The 24,578-nt window shown below is 36.5% G+C and overlaps 1 pseudogene; it reads left to right on the top strand.

Annotated features, from left to right (window-relative positions):
- Positions 1-23,497: 23,497 nt before the first annotated feature.
- LOC138820517 (U6 spliceosomal RNA) lies at positions 23,498-23,597 on the top strand (annotated as a pseudogene).
- Positions 23,598-24,578: the final 981 nt, after the last annotated feature.

Raw genomic sequence — 24,578 nt, 5'->3', positions numbered from 1 at the left:
ATGTAATAAATGGTATAGGTGTCATCAAATTAACTAAAATAAATGGTGAATAAATGAATAAAACAAGAAATAAAATGAATAAATGCACCAAACACAATATGGGCTGAACATCTGAATGGAAATATAAATCCTATCGTTAAAATGTATATAAGGAGTATGTTTTCCAGGACTAAGGCTTGAATTCAGTCTGCCTAGGAGGAGGAAATGGCCGGTGATCCTGAGATACTTGTTTCTAGACCTAGGAAGTGTCATGGCATGCGATTGATCTCATTCTTGAATGAGTAGTTCATGCGTGATGTGAGTAGGAAATAATATGCAAGACTCATTGGGTATAGATTATTTGTAGAGAAGAGTTAGTGAAGCATGACAATAATCATCACAGACATGAAATGGATGCATCAGGAAAGATCCGAATATAGGTACTCACAGATTGGATTCCATCACAGGTCACCATCAATCCTACTCTATACAAATATGTACTTATTTGCATTCTACCTTCAGCTTATGAATGGATGACTATTGTGCTCCGCACACTTCCCCCAGGGGGGCTCAAACTCAGGTACTGAGAATGCATAGCTCCTTCGTCGCTCACAGGCTGGTGTGCTCATGTGGACTCATTCACCAATTGGGCCTGCTAGGCCCCGAGTTCAGATCCCAGCCCTGCCAAAGGATTCATCTTGATGTCAGAAGCAAATTGTTGCTTCTGTTTTCCTTTCTTGTGCAAGTCTTTGGTCTCAGCTAGGATGGAGAATGCATGGACCACCCTCTGGTTATGGGAATAAATTGTTATCCATGTCAGCCCAGTTATACCTGTCATCATATACATAAGAAAATACACAATACATCCATGAATAGCATACAAAATAAACACAATAAGTACACTCAATGAACGATGCAGTCCACACACGAATGTGAATATATATCCCATGTTTCAATGATGCATTGAGCACTATTTTGGCCTCCCTGTGGCTGGATCTCAGTTCCTGGGAAGAGCCCATCTCCTTAGTGGCTCAAAGTCTGGTGTGATCACATGGACTGATTTGGCAGTTGGGCCTCCTAGGCCCCGAATTCAAAACCCAGCACTGCCAAAAATTCACCCTGGTGTGAGAAGCCAGTCGTTGCACTTGTTTTCTGTGCTGTGCAAATTCTGGGTTAGAAGCCAGTTGTTACACATGTTTTACTCTCCTGTGAAAGACCTGAATCTCAACCAAGAAGAGGAATCATAGGCAACCCTATAACCATAGGAACAGGTTGTCATCCATGTCAGCAAAGTTATACCTGTCACCATATTTAGTAAAATACACAATACCTCCATGAAATGGAGACAAAATAAAGAGAAGTTCAATAAATACAAGATGCTGTTTACACATGTATATCAATATAGATTGTATGTTTAAATTATGAATTTATGACTATACTGGATGACCCTGGGGATCAATGTCAGATCCTGTGAATGGCCTACATCCTTAGTTGCTCACAGTTTGGTGTGTTCACCTTGACTTATTGGCCAATTGGTCCTACTAGGACCTGAGTTAAGATCCCAGCATTACCAACAAGTGGGTTGTGGAGTAAGAAGCCAAGTGTGAAATCGTCTTCCTTTTCTTTGAATATCCTTTTGATCCTGAGAACACTGACAAGATGGAGAACATTTATACAAATCTAGATGCTCTGTGATAGGATGTCATCAATGTAATAAACGTAATGGGTATCATCATAGTACAATCAATGGTAAATAAATGAATAAAACAAAAAATTCAAGGAACAACCACACACATGTATGGACTGAACACCTATAAGTAAGTATAAATCCTATCTTTACAATGTATATAAATAGTATGTTTCCAGGGCTGGGGCTTGAATTCAGGACTAGTAAACAGGCCTGAATTTCTTATCTTCAAGTACAGTGATCTTCCCCTTCATCCACATTGCTGCTGATTTACCCAGATCCTGAGTTCAAATCCAAAGTCTGGAAGAATATACATCATTAATTGCAAGGGAGGGAGCTAAATTTTTTATTTTACTTTTCTCAGTACGGGCTTGATGTCAGCTTGAGGCAACTGTGCCTCAGCTTCGATCACCCTAGTCTGGGGTGCAGCCACTAGACCTACAGCTGCTTCTGGGATCCTAGTCCCCCAGGTCTTGCAGAGAAAACAATGCACATAAAAAATGTGGCCTTTTTATATTTTCTTCCTTTGCACGGTGACCCTCATGGGTCTGAATGACACTGTTGCAAAAGGTACTTCACCTTGTGTTGCTGAGGGCTGACAGACTATCTGGGAATCCATAGGCCCACGTGGCAACATAGGCCCTGATTTCAAATCGCCCTCCTAACACCAATCAATGGCAGGAGATACTAAGAAAATGGTTCCCATCCATAGGAAGAACAATGGAATGTTAACAATGTCAAGGTTCAATGAGTTGATCATGAATGATGCTCCTAGAAATTTAGACAGCATAATTTCAGGAGGTTAATTGATTTTATTTAATATTTGTGAAGCATAAAAAATATTATTACTTAAAGGAACACAATAATTTCAGGACACTGATTGATTTCTTTAATAGTGTAAGGATGAAAACAATAACATTAATTACATGGACGCATGATTAATACCCAGTAATTGGAAGGAATATAGTCTATATAACTGAATAATATATAGACATCTCTAAAAACTATAAAAGTACATATTTATTAGCGTACTGCCATCTGCATGTCAATCTGTTCTTATTTTGCTAACACCTGTGGCTTGATCTCAGGTCCTGGGAACAGCCTGTCAGCTCAGTTTGCCCCAGGATGGTGTACTAACTCTCACCCATTCATGAATTGGGCCTTGTAGGCTTGTAGGCGTGAGTTCAGATGCCAGCACTCCCCAAAAATGAATTATGGAATAAGAAGTTGATGGTGACACATGTTTTCCTTTTCTGTGAAAGTCCTGGGTGTCAGGTATGAAGTGGAATACATATGCAGACCTATATCTTATGTAAACAATGTAATCAATTTTTATGTGCCATAATAGTCAAAATAAATGGTCAATATATGAATAAAACAAAAAAATAAAATAACTGCACTGAATGCAATATGGAGTCAACATATGTATATAAATATAAATCATATGTAAATTGTACATGAATAGGATGTTTTCTAGTGGTGGGGATTTATTTCAGGCCTAAGGAACAGACTTGAATTTCTTGACTTCAAGGAGGCCAGTTTCCCCTTGCCACACAGTGCAACAGAGTTACCAAGTCCATAGGTTCCAATCCCAGTCCTGTAATAGTATTTCTTAAGTATTGCATTATGATTCCGTTTTATGAATGTGATTGTTTAAATGCTTCATAAAGAATTAACTCACATCGATCAGTTTCCTATAACATAATTGTATATAATTTTATCCTAGAATCATTCAGGAACTGCTCTTTCAATCATGACATACATTATATTCCATTGGTAATCATATGGACAGGATTAAGTTTCTTAGGATCTCCTTCCATTTGGAAGTGGCAGAACCAGTATTCAAACTATGGGCTACAGTTCCCACAACTTAAACTCGAGAATAGGGAACTCACCATTCTGTCCAAGAACATCAATAAGACCAATGATTAGGCACTCACCAGTGGCTCTCAGCAGTCTTCCTTGATACTTACAAAGCTGTGATGGGAGGATCATGGTCGAAGTCACCCTAGTCAGGAAAGTCCAACTTCAGGGCCAACAAAGCCAGAATCCCTGTGGCTCCAGTGTGCAAGGCCAGCCTTGAGCCAAAGCAGCTCACAGACTGTACCCATATCCTCAATTCAACGTCTGGGACTGGGAACAAACAGACATACACAACAATCTGTGCAGCCATCTGGCTAAAGCAGGTCACCCTCTTGTCTCCAACTGAATTGGACATTGTTACCCAGGAAAAGGACTGCTATCTTCTTGACTCCGCCCATGCTGCTTGCATCACAGGATTCTGGCCACTCCACCATTATTTCATGGTACTTTCTGACCAGTGAGATATAAGAATGGTGGCCACGCTCACATTCCATGCTGCCAGGTAGCACCGGGATTCCCGCTGTTAGTTTACACCACTACCAGCAGTTGAGGAAGGTAGAGATGGCTGAGTGGTGAGGAAGAGATTCAAGGCAACTTTGGAATATAGAACGAAATGAGATAGCTGCCCATGCCCCAGCGCCCTCCCTGCACATGGTTCGGGATTTCAGACATCAGGCCATGGCACCCTGCCGGGCTGCATAAAGCCCAACCTGGTCCCTGGCTCTGAGGCTATGTGTCTGCAATGCAACTGCCATCGCTGCTCGCCCCACCTGCAGCAGCCTCAAGCAACATTTCACAGCAGTACATGTGAGTGGCTGGCCCAAAACTACCCCTACCCTGGGTTAGACACCCCTCTGGGGGCACCATGACCCCCTACTTGTGTCCACTCCCTGGCTCTGAGGAGCCACCTTTCTGTCTTGGGCATTTCTGAAACAGAGCCTCAATATATGCTCTGGCTGGGCTGGATCAAGGTCCTCCTATCTGTAACATGTATGCTCCACCAGACCTGGTCCTCTGTAGTTGGGATGGCAGACATGTAGCAACATGAGCAGTCATCAATTTAGATGGATTATCCCAAACTTTTAGTCAACAGCAGCCGATTCTTTTTTTTTTTATTGTGAAAATACTGTACAGAGGGTTTAAAATTACATGGGCAAGATAATGAGTACATTTCTTATCAAGCATTGTAGCTTCCTCCTTTGTTTCCTCTTCCCATCCCATCCTCTCCCTGCCTCCATACCTTTCCCTCCACCTCCCCCTACCAAAGTTGTAAAGTTCATTTTCGACATACGACTTCTATGTCTCATTGTTGCAATGGGTCCACCTGTAATCTCTATTTAAACGATTTGTTTTTTCCCTTCCATGCTCCATAAATTATAACAACGTCAAATACAGTGAAAGCAGGGATTATACTGTGGGGGAGGGGCATAAAAAGCAACAAAGAAATAATCTTATAAATGTACTGGAAACAATTGTATGAAAGAAAAAAATTTGAATACATATCTAAAGGTTCATTTCCCTAACATCAACTTATCTGACCTGTTTTGCTTGACTCAGACATATACTAGTTATTGCAAATAAGGAAAACCATGGGACCTATGATTCTTTGGGCCTGGCTTATTTCACTTAATATAATTTTTTCCAAGTCTTTCCATTTCCTAACAAATGGAGCACTGTCATTCTTTATGATGGAGGCATAGAATTCCATTGTGTATATATACTACATTTTCTTGATCCATTCATCTACCCAGGGGCATCTGGGTTGGTTCCATATCTTAGCTATGGTAAATAATGCTGCAATAAACATAGTTGTCCTGGTAGCTTTAATGTGGTCTTGTTTGTGAACATTTGGGTAAATGCCCAAAAGTGGGATTGCCTCGGTCATAGGGGAGCTCTATGTGGAGTCTTGAGGAACCTCCATACTGCTTTTGAAAGTGTTTGAACAAATTTACACTCCCACCAACACTGCAATAAAGTTCCCTTCTGTCCAAATCCACTCCAGAACCTGTTGTTATCAGAGTTCTTGATTATAGCCATTCTAACTGGGGTGAGGTCGTATCTCAAAGTTGTTTGATTAGCATTTCTTTTATGGCTAGAGAGGTTCAGCATTTGTTCATGTGTCTATTGGCCATCCTTCTTTTCTCTTCAGAGAAGTTTCTCTTTAAGGTTTTAGCCCACTTATTTATTGGGCAGTTGTTTCTTTTAAGATTTGTTGTTGGGGGATTTATTTTAGATATGAGACCTTTGTCAGTTGTATGGCTCATGAAGATTTTCTCCAAGTCCGTGGTCTTTCTATTGATCTTGCTAGCTATGCCTTTGCCATGCAGAAGCTCTCCAATTTCATGCAATCCTAATTGTCCAACCTTTCTTTGATTTGTTGTTTTTCTGGGTCTCTATTAAGAAAATTTCAGCCTTTGCCAAGTAGACCTGGGATTTTTTGTATTCCATCCTGTAATGTTTTCAGAGTGTCTGCTTTGACATCGAGGTCTTTCATCCATTTGGAGTTGATTCTGGTGCAGGGTGATATATAAGGGTCTAGTTTTAGTATTCTACAAGTAGTTAACCAATTTTGTCACCACCATTTCCTGAAGAAGCTTTCTTTCTTCCATTCTATTTTGTTAGATCCCTTATCGAATATTAGATGGCTATAGGTCTGTAGGTTCATTTCTGGGTTTTCAATTCTATTCCATTGGTCCTGAGGTCTGTTCTTGTGCCAGTACCAAGCTCTTTTGATTATTATTGCTTTGTATTGGAGTTTGAAATTTGGTATTAATATTCATCCAGGACTGTTCTTTCTGTTGAGGATCATTTTTGCTATTCGGGGTCTTTTATTGTTCCCTTTGAATTATTGGATTCCCTCTTCTATTTCCTTGAAGCATGAGATTGGAATATTCATAGGTATTTCATTGAATTTGTAGATAGCCTTGGGAAGTATTGCCATTTTCATGATGTTGATCTTTCCAATCCAGGAGCATGGGAGTTTTTGCCACTTTCTAAGATCGCTTTTGATTTCCTTTTTCAGGTTTTTAAAATTTTGATCATAGAGGTCCTTCACTTCTTTGATTAAGTTAATTCCTAGGTTTTTTATTTTTTGTGGGTTATTACAAATGGAGATGCTTTCCTAATTTCAGCCACACTTTTCTCATTGTTGGTATACAGAAAAGCCATTGTTTTTTGAGGGTTAATTTTATACCTTGCTACTTTGCCAAAGTTTTGAATCAGCTTGAGTAATTTGGGAATGGAGTCTATGGGATTCTTTAAATACAAGATCATGACAAGAGGGAGAGTTTTGCTTCTTCTTTTCATATTTGGATCTCCTTTACATTTGCATCTTGTCTTATTCCAGTAGCTAGGCATGCTAATACTAGATTGAAGAGAAGTGGAGAGAGTGGACATTCTTGTCTCTTTCCTGAGTTAAGAGGAAATGGCTTTAGTTTTTCACCATTAAGTTTAATGATGGCTGTAGGTTTGTCATATATAGTCTTTATTATATTGAGGAAAGTTCCATGGATTCCTAGTTTTTCCAGAACCTTCATCATAAAGGGGAGTTGGATCTTGTCAAATGCTTTTTCTGCATCTATTGAGATAACTATGTGGTTCTTACCCTTGCTCCTGTTGATGTGATGAATTATATTAATTGATTTTTGTATATTGAGCCAGCTTTTCCTCACTGAAATGAATCCTGTTTGATCGTGGTGTATGATTTTTTGGATGAATTGTTGAAATCGATTGGCCAAAATTTTGTTGAGAAGTTTTGCATCAATGTTCATCAAAGAAATGGGTAAATAGTTCTTTTTCTGTGATGAGTACCTGCCTGGTTTGGGGATGGGACTTATGATGGCTTCATAGAATGTGTTTGGTAGTGAATTTTTCTTTCAATTTCATTGAAGATTTGGAGGAGTATTGGTGTGAGCTGTGTTTTGAAGGCCTTATAGAATTCTGCTCTAAAGCTATCTGGTCCTGGTCTTTACTTAGATGGGAGCTCTGTTATTGTGGTTTCTATTTCAATGCTTGATATGGGCCTGTTAAATGGTTTAACTAATCCTTGTTTAGTTTCAGCATGTCAATATTTGCTAGGAAAAGGTTGATTTCTGCTAAGTTCTCAAACTTATTAGCATAAAGTTTTGAGAAATATTTCCTTATAATATTCTGAATCTTGGTTGATTCTGAGTTTATTTATTTGGGTTTGTTATATTCTTTTTCTGATAAGATTTGCTAAGAGTCTGTCAATTTTGTTAATTTTTTGAAGTAACAAATCTTTGTTTTGTTGATCCTTTCGATGGTTTTTTTGCATTCTAATTCATTTAATGCTGATTTAATTTTAATTATTTCTTACCGTCTAGTAGATGGGGGATTATCTTGCTGCTTTTTTCAAGGAGGCTCAGATGTCTCATCAAATGGTGGGTTTCAGATCTCTCGAATTTGTTGATGTAGGAACTCAGAGCTATAAACTTGCCCCTGAGTACTGCTTTTCCTGTGTCCCAGAGGAGCTGGTAATTTGTGTGGTCATGAACATTTGAATTTCCTTTCTAATCTCCTCCATGACCCACTTGTGATTCTGCAGTGTGTTTTTCAGCCTCCATGTGTTATAGGATTTTCTTTGGTGTCTTTTGTTGTTAAGTTTTAATTTTATTTCCTTGTGGTCTGAGAGAATGTAAGGTATAACTTCAATATTTATGAATTTGGACAAGTTTGCTTTGTGTACTAAAATGTGTTCTATTTTGGAAAATGTTCTATGTGCTGCTGAGAAAAACGTGTATTCTGATGCTGCTGTGTGAAATATTCGGTAGTTGTCTGTGAAATCTAGTTGATCTATGCAGTTGTTTAGATCTGCGGTTTCTCTGTTGAGTTTTTGCTGAGTTGATGTATCTAGTGGGGAAACTGGTGTGTTAAATACCCGAACAATTAATGTCTTTGGGTCTCTGTCGGATTTGAGGGAAAGTAGTGTTTCTTGGATAAATTTGGGTGCTCCATTGCTTGGCGAAGAGATATTTAGAATTGTAATATCCTCTTGAAGGATAGATCCCTTAATTAGTATGTAGTGACCTTCTTTATCTCTTCTCACGAATTTTAATTTGAAGTCTATTTTATGTGATATTAGGATTGCAACTCTTGCCTGTTTATGGGGGCCATTTGCTTGGTAGATTTGGTTGCAGCCTTTCATATTCAAAATGTGTTTGTTTTTATGGGCAAGATGTGACTCCTTATGGTAGCAGATAGAAGGATCTTGCTTTTAATCCAACTAGATAGTCTACGCTGCTTAATTAGAGAGTTAAGTCCGTTAATGTTGAGAGTTAGGATTGAGAGGTATTTGGGAGTACCTGCCATTTTATCCACCTTCTTGGGTGCTGAGTCAACTGGGTTCTTCTTATGGTTCTTGGATTCTCAGTTTGGGTGCGATTTCTTGGCCTTTATTGTGATCTTGTTGGTTTTCTATGTGTAGGACATCTTTAAGAAAGTTTTGTAGGGCTGGTTTTGTGGAGATATATTGTATCAATTTTTCTTTGCTATGGAAGGTTTTTATTTGACCTCCAGTCAAGAAGGAGAGTTTATCTGGGTACAAAATTCTTGTTTGATAGTTGTTTGTTTTTAGGGCATGGAATCCATCATTCTAGGCTCTTCTTGCTATGATTGTTTCCGCTGAGATATCTGAGGTGATTCCAATTGATTTCCCTGTATAGATGATTGATCTTTTCTCCTTGTGATCTTTAAGGATCTTTTCTTTGGTCTGAATTGATCCTGTGTGGTTTATAATTTGACGGTGGGATGTTCTATTCTGGTCTGGTCTATTTGGAGTTCTACTAGCTTCTTTTATCTGAATAGGACTATCTTTTTGAGTGTTTGGGATGTTCTCTGCTAGGGTCCTGTTACACAAATTTCCTATTCCATTAACTTCTGTCTCTAGCTTCTCCTCTACACCCATTAGCCTCAGAATAGGCCTTCTGATGGTGTCTTCCAAATGTTGGATAGATTTATCATATTTCTTGGATTTTTCTTAAATAGTTGTATGTTCTTTCTCTATAATATCTAGGCTGTCTTCAATCCCCGAGATTTGATCTTCTGCATGGTCTAACCTACAATAGAGACTTTATACTTTGTTTTAAATTCCTTTTTCTTCTAGTTTGTCTGCTTTGATGGCTTCAAATTCTTTGTTGCAGCATTGTTTTAGAACTTGTATGAACTTCTTTTCTTCCTTAATTTGGTTTTCAGTGTTTATTCTCAAATCACTTATTTGATTGGTTATTCCTATTCCTTCTGTTGGGGTTCCATTCAGCATTCCCTTTGTGGTCTCTCTGACTTCTTTCAGTTTTCTGTTTATGGATTCCATGAATGCCTTTAGTGATCTTTCTGCATTCTCATCCCACTCTCTCAATGCCTGTATTTCTTTTTGATTAGCTTCTTTACGTTCACGCAGTTCCTGTAGTTCTCTTTGACTGATCTCAGCCTGCTCATGACATTCCTTTATTTCTCTTTGAGTGCTCTCAATCTGCTCACCAAATTCCTGTATCAATCTTTGTGTAACTTCCTCACACTCATGATATTCTTGTATTAATCTTTGTTTTGCCTCCTCTCTCTCCCTATCATGCTAATTTAGAGTCCTTTGTAGGTTTTCAATCTTTTCATTTACTATATTTACCAGTAGTGTTTGTAGAGCTCTTTGAGAACTCTCCTCTGGATTATTGATTATCTTTTCTGACCTCTCATTATCATGGGTGGGAGTTGAGATACCCGGACTTGTCATTTTTCTTGTGTTTTTCCAGGTTGCTCTGCCCATTTGGGATGAAAGTAATGCCAGTTTTGTGCTAGCACACTATTTCAAGGCAAGCATCAACCAAAGTCTGTAGTTGCACAGTCAAAAATCTGCAGATACAATCTAGTTCTACAGATATACCTATTCAACATCAACCAACTATGTATTAATGGGCTACAAACCTCAAAGAAGAATTTGGCAAACAGAAATTATTAAGTTTAGGGAGAGATATGGGTAATAATAGGCATATAAGGATATAGAAAGGCAGTGGGATAGTTAACTTATCTCAATCCTAATCTCAAAGTGGGAAATAGGGTGGATAGAATGATAGTAGAGAGAGAGAGAAATAAGAAGAAAGAGAAAGAAAAAAAGACAAGAAAAAATAGAAAAACAAAAAATAAAAATTAAGACGTTCAACACTTAAAAATTATGCAAAATGAAAACGTAATATTCAGAGAAGAACGTGGATAGAATAAGAGAATGGGATGGATAGAAAGGAGATGTAAAAACTAAAAAATAAAAATGCTTAAAATATTATACAGGTAAAAAGGGTAGTACTGCTATTAAGGAATTTAAGGCTAAGAGGTTTTAAATTGAGTAATAAATTTCTGGATTAAGTGTGTACACAATGGGGCTAAGGTCTAATAATAAACTATTGGCATATCTGAGGATGAGCAGAATAGCAATTAAGTCAGGCAAAGGAGATGAAAAAAAGAAAAAGTGAAAAGAGTAAGAAGGAAAGAAACAAAGGGCAAATGGTCAGTAGAGCTAAACAAAAAAATGTTTAAGAAGAAAAGAGAAAAAAAGTACACTCACATATACCCTAAAATGAAAATTCCGAGAGGAAGAAAAAAAAGTTAATAAAAAACAAATAAAATTAAAGTAAAAAATTAAAAATTAAAAAAAACTTTTAGAAAAACATTTTTTATTAAGGTACAAAAAAAGAGTTCTTTGATATTTTGGGTGGGGATGGAAATATACTGCATTTGCCTTGTGTCTTTAAGCTGTATCTTGTTTCAGTCTCTGGTCTGTTTGTGGTTTTTGATTTTCCTGTGGCTTGAATGGTTTCTTAAGTCAGTTTGAGCAGGCAGAAAAATCATAGCAGATGATTCTTGACCACAGGTGAAGCTCTGGGTAGGGTCGCAACCATCAGACCTCATTATCCTCTCAGGACAGTTGTGAGGAAACAAGGGATTTATACAGAGGGATATCTGGAGCATGGCTAGGCACAGAGGGAGCAGCCTTCAGATAAGGTTCTCCACAATTCTGTGAGCAAATGACAGGAAGATAGCTGGAAAGGGCTCAGCTGGGGCCTGTTATTAATTGTGCAACAGATGTGGGATTATGAAACAAAACATGGCTCTCTTTCATCATTACCCTATCCCCATGAGGAAGAGGATCCTTCACTATGTTAAGTTTTGCAGCTGGTGAAACTAAGGCACAGAGAAGCCAGTTGACCTACTTATGACTTCAACTTCACAGGAAGCTCTGCCTGACTTCGATACCATGCTCCCTAGGACAATGGATACTATTCAGTCCACTTCTTGTGTTAGGAAGTTCACTTCTTGTCAGTTGTGGGGCTGGAACTCTAGGCATGGGCACTGTTCCCGAAAGCCTCAGCAAAAGGTTAGTCAGTGCTCTACTACTTGAGCCCAAAGCACTACTTCTGATTTTCTGGTGGTTCTTTGGAAATAAGGTTCTCACAGACGTTTCTGCCTGGGCTGGTTATGAACCATGATCCTCATATCTCAGCATCCTGTGTAGTTAGGATTAGAATTCTGAGCCATTAGCACCAGACTTAATTGTAATTCTGACTTTTGTTATCTCTCTCTTTCAAAAGTACTGGTCCCCATGTGGCTGGAACCCAAGGTGGTCCTCTCATTCTGGTGGTTGGCTGTGGGTCAGGAGCTGTCTCGCTCAGCTTATTGAAACAGCTCCATGGGATAAGCCCCTCTGGCTAGACAGTGACAGTTATTTATTGTCCCTCCAGCCTTACTAGACTTATTGTATTGATTTCTACATCATTTTCTAGCACCTGGCCAAAATTATGATACGTCGTTATGGAACGAAAAAGTAATGCCATCTTAAGAAAGTTATTTAGGGCTCTGGGAATGTGGCTTCAAGGTACGGTGATTGCCTAGCATCCATAAAAGCCTGGGTTCAATTCCTTAGTAACACATAAAAGAAAAACTGGAAGTGGTGCTGTGCCTCAAGTGATAGAGAGCTAGCATTGAGCAAGAAAAAAAAAGCTCAGGAAAGTTCCCTACCCCTGAGTTTTAGCCCCTTGACTGGCAAAAAGAACAAAAACGAAACAAAACAAAACAAATAAACCATTTAGTTAGTAAATGCAAAATAAAGAACCCATACTTGGAATATATAATTGCTCCTTTCATACTGACACCTGACAATAGTCCCTAATTCATTTACTTTACTTATATGAGGATACTGTGTTGAAAAAGTTTTGTTCATTAAGTCACAGTAATTAATACTAAGAATGTGCTTAGATGCCAGGTAAAGTTTAATTCTGGAAATTCAACGATTCCAGGATTTGTGTCATCACTGATAATCACAAAGAGAAGGGTAGGCTAAGTGTGATTTTGAAATTTTTTTGGTCCATTATGGCACCAAAAAGGCAGAGGCTAATTAATTTTTGTGACAGAAAATAATGAATAACTCCAGATAGAAGGAATAAATGATAGTAATTAAGGTATACCAGAAACTGGTCTTGACAACCATTTTTGGTTATTGTAGAACTAGTTGTCAAGTAGGCTTTATCTCATTGCCTTTAGCATTCCAAATCTCTTAGGCTAGCTCTTCATCTCTGTGTGATAAATGTATCTCCTATGCTATTCTTTCATACCTTATCTCCTTTACTTTCCAAAAATCTCATTCTTGCTATATTTCTCTATGAACATTTCCTGATACTAAATACACCTATACAGATGGCAGAGAATGCTAATGTAAGGGTCCCATAGCTCATGAGTCATTAATGTAGGAAAATGGAAAAGGAGGACTTCAATTTTAATGTCATCATTTGGTTAAAATTTCCATTCTTTGTCTACACAGTGTCATTCATTGCACATAAATGCAAATATGAGCCAGGGGCTGGTGGTTTACATTTGTAATCCTAGATACTCAGGAGGTTGTGACCAGAGGATTGTGGTTCAAAGCCAGCCTGTTCAGGAAAGTCCATGAGACCTTAACCTTCAATTAACCACCAGAAACCCAGAGGTGGTGCTGTAGCTGAGCACCCAGGATCAGAGTACATGCCCCACAACCTATAAAAAGGTAAAATATGACTTTAAGTTTCCCCAAAAGGAACGACAAGATCAATAATCTTCCCAAGCAAAAAAAAAAAATCCAAAAAGATGCAGTGCACATACTTTTGTTGAGTTATGTTATGGATTCAATGCTGGACATATTCTCTAAAAAAAAATCGTTTAACTAGGGATACAGGTGGACCCATTGCAACAATGAGATGTACAAGTCGTCATGTCGAAAAACGAACTTTACAACTTTGGTGGGGGTCGGAGGGCCGGCTGGGGGGAGGGGGTATATGGGAAGGGATGGGAAGGGGAAACAAAGAGGAGGCAACAATGATTGATAAGAAATGCACTCGTTATCTTGCCCATGTAATTGTAACTCCTCTGTACAGTATGCTCACAATAAAAAAAGGAAGTAAAAATTGTCAAATATTAGCTTTACAATAAACTTCATCTAATATTTCTCGTTTGAAAAGAGAAGTCTATACAGTTGATGTCACTTGGCTTTCTTACTTTCTTAGTTTAAAGCCAAACCAGGCAGGAGAGTCTGTCAAAGTCTTATCTGTAATTACACAGGGAAAAAGCCAGAAGTGGAGTTTTGGTTCAAGCAGTAGAGTACTAGCTTTGGGAATAGGTGAGCTGGAAAGAAAACTGTTCAGGGACAGGGTCCAGCCTCTGGGTTTAAGCCCCAGAACCAACACCAGCTAAACAAAAAAGGAAACAAAAAACCAGATATTTAATTGGAACCCTCCTTAAAGGAGTATTGGTGTGAGAAATGGCTCCTTTTGCTTTTCATACGCACTGGATGCTTTTTTGGAAACCTTATTGCTCTGGAGAACTCAGGACCAAACTAAAGGAATTGATAACTGACTCCTGCAACAAAAGAATCATCTCAGGGGTAAAATATCCATTCATAAAACACTTTAAAACCTCCATGTCTTTGTTTCTTTGCAGTAGATTTTTTTGGGGGGTCCAGTCGTGGGCCTGAACTCTGGGCCTGGGCACTTTACCTCAGCTTTTCAACTCAAGGCTAGCACTCTACCACTTGAGCCACAGAACCACTTATGGCTTATTTTTTCTTATGGGGTGCTGAGGAATCGAACCCAGGGCCTCAAGCATGCAAGGCAAATGCTCTATCACTGAGCCACCTTCACAGTCCCTGCAGTAGAAAATATTTAAAACAACGTTATTTCCTTTTGTTCTATGCTGGCCATCAAATGGCACATTATATCTTTTTGTAATATTCTCAACTTAGAAGTTTACAGAAAAATTATATATGAGTAAAAACACACTAAAAAAAGTCAGGGACAGAGTTTCTTTCAAGCCTTCGTATTTTCTTCTTTTACAGTAAAAAGGAAAGCACAAGTTAACTTGAACTTTGTCATTCCTCTATGTTCCATTCGTCTCCTGGGATCAGTTGCCACATCAAGTAACAGTTATTTCCAGAAACAATCTATGATGCTGCTCGAGGTATAATGAATGTTTTCTGGCTTCACCGAAATAACCCAAGGAGACCTTTGGACCTGAGGTAACATGTATTTCAGAGACAACTTAGTATAGAGAAAATATGAAATTTCTATTTCTTATAAATACATTATCCATGAGTATATTGAGTTCAAACTTTGTAAATTCTCTGTAAATTAAGGTGAATTTTAAAGGGGAAGATGGTTCTCAGATCATTTTTTTCTGAGTGTATATGCTGCGCATTATTTCCCAAGTTTACATGAATTTGTTAACTCATGTTAACTATAACAATAATAAGAGAAAGAGAAATTCTGTGTTTAAGTATAAGGTTTCAATACACTATAGAAGACTCTACAAATAAGACCACGTTGAAACAATAAAGCCAAGTCCAGTATGTAGATTTATGAGAGTGATATAGAGAAAGCATTACTCCTACGTGGAACATGAAGTATGATGGCACTCCCTTTCTAAATCACGCTTGCTAACGACACATCTTTGTAGAAAGTAGAATGGAAGAATAATTCTATTTCCAATGCAAGGCAGATATAAGAGCATGGACTTGTCTGGAAAAAAAGAGTTCATCTTGAGAGAGCAGGGATTATACTAGCCATGAACTGGTGGATAAGATCACATTTTTTCTTTACTTTACTTATATATATTTTGTTGGTGGTGGTCTTGTCACTTGAACTCTGGGCCTACGCACTGTCCCTCTGCTATTCTGCTCAAGGCTAATGCTCTACCACTTGAGCCAACAGTGCCACTTCCAGTTTTCTTGCAGTAAATTGGAGAAAAGAGTTTCTGGGACTTTCCTACCTGGGCTGGCTTTGAACCCCAATTCTCAGATCTCACCACCACCCAGCTTATGATCACATTTCTAACAGTGTACACTCAGCATATGTAATGTGTATGTTAATTTATCTTTATATGAATTCTTGAGTTAAAAATCTGGGCTACAGCTTAGACTTTGCACTCACAAAAATGTTTGTAGTTTAAAAGTTGATTCTACTGGATAAATGAAACTTAAGAATGTAAAGGAGTCTGGGAGTTTCAGTTTGCATCCAGCCTGGGCAGAAGAGTGTTTGAGACACTACGTATAATTAACCACCCAAAATCTGGATTGGAAAAATGGCTCAGGTGATGGAATAACAGTCATGAGCAAGAATGATAAATAAGAGCTTGAGGCTTTTGCATACACACATACAAACATATACATACACACAGAGGAACTTATATGTGCATACACATATACAAAAATGAAGCAACTCTCAAAATATGTAGAAAAGTTAGAAAACAATAGAAAATATGTCCTGAGTAAGACTAGAATCAAGTGCTAATTTTTAAAATTAGAAAATCCTCAAGTGAACTTTCTTCAAAATGTTTGTGCATATTAGAGAGGTAGGGACCAGAGATAGTAAGAGAGTCAAGTAATCAATATTAAAAGGATTGGATCCATGGAGGAATGAATCAGAGACCCCGCAGGTGCACTTAAAAATGTTCATAACCTGTGTCAAATGTTAGAACATCTTTGAAAATAGTACATGAACAGTCTGAGAATTCTAGTGGATAATATCACTGGAGATGTTCAGAATTGCTAGTCAGTATCTAGATTAAATAAACCAAGAAGGGGCTGGGAAGGTGGCTCAATGGTAGAGTGCATGTGTTGCATTCATGAATCCCTGGGTTCGATTCCTCAGCACCACATAAGCAAAAAGAAAAAAGGCGGAAGTGGCTCTGTGGCTCAAGTGGTAGATCGCTAGCCTTGAGCTGAAGAGCTGAGGGACAGCACCCAGGCCCTGAGTTCAGGCCCCATTACCGGACCCAAAAATAAATAAACAAACAAACAAACAAACAAACAAATAAATAAACCAAGAAACTATGGTTGGGCAATGTGATACAAGCCTTGAATTCTAGCACTCAGACTGACAGGAGATTAGGGACTGGAATTACTACTGATACCTTCCATAGACCAGGTAGTATAATTTTGTCTTAATAAAATAAACCAAACAAGAAAGGAATACACAGTTGGAAATTTGGACTAATTTCTTCATTATGTTTTGAGAAGCCAAGTTTTCTATTTAAATGCAACTGGTAAATAATCCTCAGTTGTGTTTTAAATGTTCTCTTCATTACAGAATATTCCTAGATGCAAAATGGTTCATGATTCCCATCCAAAATTTGAAAAAGTAAGTAATCATCATTCTGTTAGATTCCAAGGAAAGATGAAGGATTACAAAAGCATAAGCCTGGAGGAATAGCAAAGTTCATCTAATGTAGGTCTTTATAGATCTTGCTAAATTAGAGTTTAGACTTCAAATAAATATTTTGGTTTTGTTTATAATTTCATATTCTATATGATACTACAAAATTCTTTTTAAGTAGAGGGTTTAATTGACATATTTACAAATTTTTCTTGCATTCTATTTCCCTAGTATTTGTTTCAAGAGAGTTATAATTAGAACTCAGTTAATAGATAATTCTAAATGTTCATGTAGAAAATGATAATGTGAATAATGTAGACCGAGTTGACAACAAATTGATGATATTAATTTATAAAGTTAGAAAAAGCAATTTTTGAGGCATTAATATAACATGGAATGAAGAAAATAATTGTGTGACATCTTCTTTCTTCTACCTGTGTGTAACACAGGAAGCAATTTCTTTAATTACGTGCCTCTGTATACAATGAGAAAAATGCTAGGTTTGGGGTTTGTTTTTATTTTTGTTTTGTTTCATTGCTTTGTCATAGGGCTTGAACTCTGGACCTGGACACTGTCTCTGAGCCTGTTAAGCTCAAGGCTTGTGCCTTACCACTTCAACCTCAGTACCACTTGTGTCTGGCTTTTGCTGAGAAGTTTATTGGAGATAAGAATCTAGGGAACTTTCCTGCCTGGGTGGGCTTTGAACTGTAATCTTCTGATCTTAGCGTACTGAATATCTATGATAGTTAAAAAAAGTATAAATATAAATAGGTGCAAGAATACCAGTGGAGGAAAAATGATGCAACCCAGTTTATTGTGGTGTTCTTTCCAGAACACGGAGGGCATCACATTAGCAGAGGTGTAGTATTTTTCCCAATAGCAATAAGCTATTTGTGATGTGAATTAAGAGAATTTTGAGGTGAACCCTACAAGTTGGAAACTGTTGGTCTAGGATGACTTTATGACATAAATTTTGGGATTGATGGTCATAGAAATAATTGCTTAATCTGATAAACAATTGCTTACTCTTGAAGAATTAATTATAACTGATGCTTTACAGTTTTATCCTATGCTAGAATGTGGCTATTTTTCTGTTCACTTCTTAATCTGTAACACCCGATTGGAAAATGCATCTATTGCAGAATTACATAACATGAAAACAGGTACTATTTTGAGTCTCTCATGTATGGAACGTTCAGAATTTGAAGTGAGTAGTTATTAGTCATAGGAATTGTGATGAACACACATATTCTGTCGTTTTCATAACTTATTTACTTTTAAAAGTTATGGGTTTCCATAGAATTAAACGGTTTTCGGTTTTAGTATGAGAAAGTACTCATTTATTCTTTTTTGAAAATATTGGCAAGTATATTGTGAAAAAATTGTCTAGTTGGATAACATTCAAGTTGATGGCCCTCTGATAAAGAAGGGGTAATTCATTCAAATTAGATGCCAAATAGTACTGATTTTTAAAAAAGTTACTACATAAAAAACAATATTTATTATACCAATACAGTGAAATTTTATTTTATGCAGTTTTTGATGGTAATGGTGGAATTAGGATTGGTAAATTCGCGATTCTGATAAAGGAATTTCAAAAGAGTTTTAAAATTATGAAAGGTTGTTCAAACTTTTTAAGTTAGCATATTAAGAAAATTTAAAATTTCCTGGGAAAATAGGCTTTCATGCAAAGAAGTCCATGAAGACTTAGCCAAGAGGGAACAATGTGGGGAAGAAGGCTCATTTTCACAGTAAACAAACAAACCTCACAAACCTTGCTGTAAATCCTGTAGGTTCCCATGAGAATTGTCCTTATTCAGGAAATATACTTTTACTGTGTGAAACAAGTTTGTAGTGAAATTTAAATTCAAAGTTTTTTAAAAAAAAATTAGACACCAAATTTGTGAATTGACCTTTAATTACTGAACAGTAATTCTCTTAAAAACATAATTTGGTCCAAAATATTTAGGGAGAAAGTGCCCTTCACAATGAAAGAACGTGTTGAGTTTACACTTTTCTGTTTTAATACTTTCCACGATGTCTTTGCACGTGAAGCACTGAAATACAGAAAGAAACCTGATTGGATACTTCAAACTAATGATTTCTAATTTCTAAGTAACTCAAAAATATAATATCCTTATTAACATGAGGTAGTGAAAACTTCTGTTATTACATAAGCAAAAAAGTTTGGGGATCAGAAAAGAATTGAGCAAATTGAAAAGGTAAGAAAACATGTTATTAGAAGCCCTAGCTAAGCGTATTGGTTTCAGCAGTGGAGGGGGCCAAACCTTTTTGCTATAGATTGTCTTAATGTTTTTGCTACCTAAAGTGATTTTACAGAGCCTATTTGGCTCAGTATAAAGAAGAATAAATTGAATGAATACATGAAAATAAATTCCACTCCAAATAAAAGAGTTTTCAAAGAGAAACCATGAAGATGTAGCAGTGGGGGACGCCTTATAGTCCTTCAGCTTCACTAGACTTGAAGCCAAGAAGCTGTGCTTAATTCGAAATCATGCAAGAGCTAAGAGGAGGACATAGAAGTAGGATATAGAAGTATTGTCCTTTGTAACAGACAATGTCATCCAAGGAATGGGTGATTTAACTCTATTCTTCTCTATACATCTTGTTGAGCAAATACAAGACCAAGAGGAAAATAATCTATTGAAATAATTTTGCAAAGAATAACTTCACTTTTCCTGATATGGTATCTAACGAGAGTCTTAAGAGAGAAGATAAAAGTCTTAAGAGAGAAGATGAAAGTGGAATATTCTTAGGTTTCCTCTAAGCATCTTGTTAACAAAATATATCTTTGAGGTTAGAAATGATTGAACCAAAAAGTGGTAGAGCATTTATTTTTGTGGGCACTTTAGATACAAGAAGATTTGAAGGAAAAGAAAAAAGAAAAAAAAATATAGCTAAATATTTGTGATTATAGGTCTTGGACTGGTTTTTTGGAGACAAAAGTTTTGCATTAACATTGGTCCTCATTAACATAGTTGTTGGGTTTTCATGGCAACCAAATGTAAAGGGTAAGTTTAATGGACTCGCTTGCACGAGTAAGCAGCATGATAGAAAATAATGGCAAATAATATTTAAAGAATTATTTTGAACAATTACTTTGCAAGAACAAAGAAGGAAAGATATAATTCAAAATAACTTGAAGTTATTAAAAGTATGAAAATGGAGTATTGAAGAGATTCAGAGAAGACATAGAGGACTGTTTTTTCTCCAGTGGAATTATAGTTTCTTGATCTTGCTTCTTCCATTCTGTCTTCACAAGCTATCAAGTGTGCCTCAGGACTGGAGTAACCAGTTCAGACAAAGAGCACTCGCAGAAGAAAATATATGCAGTAGATATAGGTGATTTATAACCTTAGACAATCTTTTTAAATCTGTTCAAAATTCTCCCCTACCCCAAACTACCCTCTTTGAACAGCTTGTTTGCTTTTCCAAAGACTGCCCTTCATAAACAGCTTAAAATTTTGAGAGGTCATATTCTTACTCTCTACAGATTGCTGTTTGGTTGTGATTTTTGTTTGTTTTTGTTTGTTGTTGTGTTTTTAACTGAATTTCAAAAGGTTGTTCAAGTGTGTTACAATTAAATATGTCCATCTAATTGTCTAATGCTTCTGGATCAGAGTCTCTCCTTCTATCATTCTCAACCAACCCTTTCTCCAAGATGTAGTTCAGATTTACCACTTCATTTATTACATATGTACATTGAGTATTCTAGCTGTACTTGCCCCTTGTTCCATTTTTCATTCATTCTATTTCTTTACTATTGTTCCTCTCTGGTTTCAATATCCTGATAGTCACTCGTTAAACTGCCTGTTAATACTTTGAAAGGTTTATATATATTCCATGGAGTTTCAATCCCACATATACTTGAACTGATGTCAGCTTATATTTCCATAATTCATTCATCTGCAATAACAATTTGCAAGACTGGAGACGTGAAGCTCTTAGACATGATTTTATTCTCGTTCTTTTGGAAGATTAATCTTTAGTCAACAAGAAAGTTTTAAAATGGCTTAGAATTTATTCCTAACTACCAGTTTTTATAAATGGCTTTGTACAGTTGTGTATGATTATTTTATTTTACATGGGATAATTTTTCTACTACCTATAAGTTTTGGAAAAGAAGAAAACAAATTTAATACTTAGAGGAATATGATAGAAATAGAAGACAGATTTTATGTTTGTCACATCTCTCATCAGTACCCATTTTCAAGACTTAAAGTCATATTTCTTACTATGGTAGACAGATAGGGAAAACATAAAACAACACATGAAAAGCCAACTATTAGTGACTTTTAAAAATATAACTTCTCATTTGATGAAATTTACTCTATTAGCTAATATTTGGGTTTGAAATATGGAAGGCTGATCTATTTAACACATTTCTGGAAGGCACCTACTGAACAACACAAATGGTGGGGGGTACTTTTTCTACACTTTAATGATCTTCTACACTAAGGATCTTCTCAGTTAATGTTTTTTTCTAAATTATATTTGACCTCTAAATCAAGTTTCCTTGCCTTGGTAGAACAATTATGGATCTATCATTCCAGAAACTATGTTTTTCCTGCACTGAAATCTTTCATTAATCATTAGGAGAGGGGTATTAAAAATATTCTTGTTCATTTCTGATTTTGTTCATTCATATGGGCTGGTCATCTGTAAATTGAAAGTTTTAATTACAGTACTTTCTCTCAGGTTTTGTGATTTCACCTTTCATTTTAAGTTGCCTTGCATTTTACAATTGATTACTACTAATTCTTGTAAGGAATTGGGGCCCTGAAATATTATAGGAAATGAGAAATTTAGATGAGTCTTCAATTATTTTCTGTTAGCATGTGGCATGGGCCTATGTGAGAAGTCTTGCCCTTGTTATATGATGATGCAGATAACTGGGATCTAGTATCCTAGGACCCGTGGGTCCTGCAGAAGAATAATAGCTTTTAGACATAATATCAGCAAAATTGGGTATAATCAGTAAGAATGCTTCAGAAATATGGAGAAATACATTTTGGGACCAGCGAGTTAAAACAATAAACAGAGCATCATAGTAAAATCCCTTATAGATTAGCAAAAACAATACTGTTATTTTGCAATGTGAATTCAGAAGACCACCAACACATAGAAGGTATCACAAGTTTATAACGAAGATATTGCATTGATACTTTTTATATTCTAGTATATATTCTAAACCTAATTATTTATATTCCAATCTATTTATGGGAATAAATGTCAATATATTTGTCTAATTATCAATTCTATTAAGGTTCACTGTGTGAAATTTAAAATCAGCACATATAAATATAAAATATATAAGTATATATAATATAAAAATTGTTTTGCATTATTGTGTTGTGCTGAGGGAATCAAAGCCAACTCTGTTTTAAAGTGTTATTCCATTATCTCTACCTCCGTTTTTGGTAGAGTTAGACTTAAAGCTTTACCATTTGTTGCTTTACAGCCTAGAGGCAAGAGGAAACACTGTGATTAAACATTACCAATTTAAGGCTTAATATCGAGGAGAAACGTATGGACTTCTCCAGGAGGTATGGAAATATTTGGTGATAGAAAGTCAGTAGTGTCAGTTCCTGCCTGGTTGGATGATAGACAGGCCAGCACAGTAGGTAATTATGCATTTGAACAATTTTTTCACCTTCTTGGCTTGAGCTACTTTTGAAATGATAAGTATAATAAGCAATTATATTTTAATAAAATACCTTCCATTCTGAACAATTCAGTCCGAACTGTTCATCTCTCTATGATTCCTTGTATCTAAGATTAGTTTTGTTCCAGTAAGACAATCTATGCTGTCAGGCTAAGATATTCTGGTTGGTCTGTTCCTATATGGAAGATGGGTAAAGGTTCACGTAGACATTTGTCCCAGCAAGACCTCATTTGGGAAATCTTAAGCTGCAGATGTTTAGAAGTAGCTCTTAAGCAAGGCTTACTTTGAATCCATTAGCTCTACAAAGCTAACTGAGTTGATAAATAAGTACCTGAAAAGCCATCACCTTTGGATTTAGCTGTAAAGGCTTAAAAGTATGATCAAATTTAAAATGAAAATGACAAAATAGTCATTGATAAAAAAAATTATAAATGGGAGCAATCGACCAAACGATACAAGTTTCTTCCACTATACACAGAATTTTAGATAAATAAGATCAATAGCATTTTTAGGAACATTAAGGGTTCCTTGTTACAAATAGGCAACCATGGATATATGCCTGTATAAAGATTGCATCATTAAGTACTTAAATTAAGAGGATACTCCATGCTTCAGCAGCAGGTCTACCCAAATTACAACAATACAGAGATTAACATGGCACTTGCACAAGGATGGTATGAAAATTTGTGAAGTATTCCATATTTTTCATTCTTCTGATGCAAGAAATGAAAAACAGTTATTAAAAAGTTGGGGCTGGGAAGGTGGCTCAGTGGTAGAGGGCTTGCTTGCATGCATGAGGCCCTGGGTTTGATTCTTCAGCACCACATAAGCAAAAACAAAAAAAACAGGAAGTGGTGCTGTGACTCAAGTGGTAGAGCGCTAGCCTTGAGCTGAAGAGTTGAGGGACTGCGCCCAGGCCCAGAGTTAAGGACAACGACCGGACCCCCCCCTAAAAAAAAGTTGATTAAAAAAATACAAGTGTAACAATACATGTAATTCACAGAAATAAATGTTAGTTTGACATCAGTGTATTAAATCTTCACCTTAGAAAGACCTTTACATAGCATAAGCTTTACAAAACTTGAAATTAGATAACATTGTCATTTTATCTCATAGAAAAAAAATAATATAAGGACCTAAGAAAAAAAGGAATCTTAAACTTCTTCTATATGGAATGCAATCTGAAAGGACACATTTATTAATGAACCTATACATTATATAACAATGTATAATTCAAAGTATTATATCCAGGAGGGAATGAAATAGATTATGGACATTATGCCAACATAGATATACTTTTTTCAGAAAAGCACCAGGAACATCTTTAGTTCCTATACTATTCATTTCAACAGATAAGTTAAAATTATTTATGATTTAAAAAAAAATCACAAACTCTGCAGAAGTCATTATAGATGTACACAAACAACTCTTGAATACATTTTGCCAACAAAGTCAGGCAATTCACGTGGAAGAATACCATGGATTCCATGATATTTTAAAGTAAGATATTGCTGTTGCTTTGTATTGTGAAAAAAAATTTGTAGGGACACAAAGGATGGACTGTCATTTTTGAAATTTAAGAAACTTAACCAAACCATTACGACTTAGGAGAACAATTTGTACAGCTTTCCACAACTTCAAATAGGTAGTGAAACATACTTATCCTTTTGGCAATATCAAATGCAGT

The sequence above is a fragment of the Dipodomys merriami genome, unplaced genomic scaffold (genome assembly GCF_024711535.1).
Source record: "Dipodomys merriami isolate MVZ:Mamm:240054 unplaced genomic scaffold, mDipMer1.0.p SCAF_893, whole genome shotgun sequence".
Lineage (NCBI taxonomy): Eukaryota > Metazoa > Chordata > Mammalia > Rodentia > Heteromyidae > Dipodomys > Dipodomys merriami.
The sequence above is the reverse complement of the archived record's forward strand: the minus strand, read 5'-3'. Positions and strand labels throughout refer to the sequence as shown.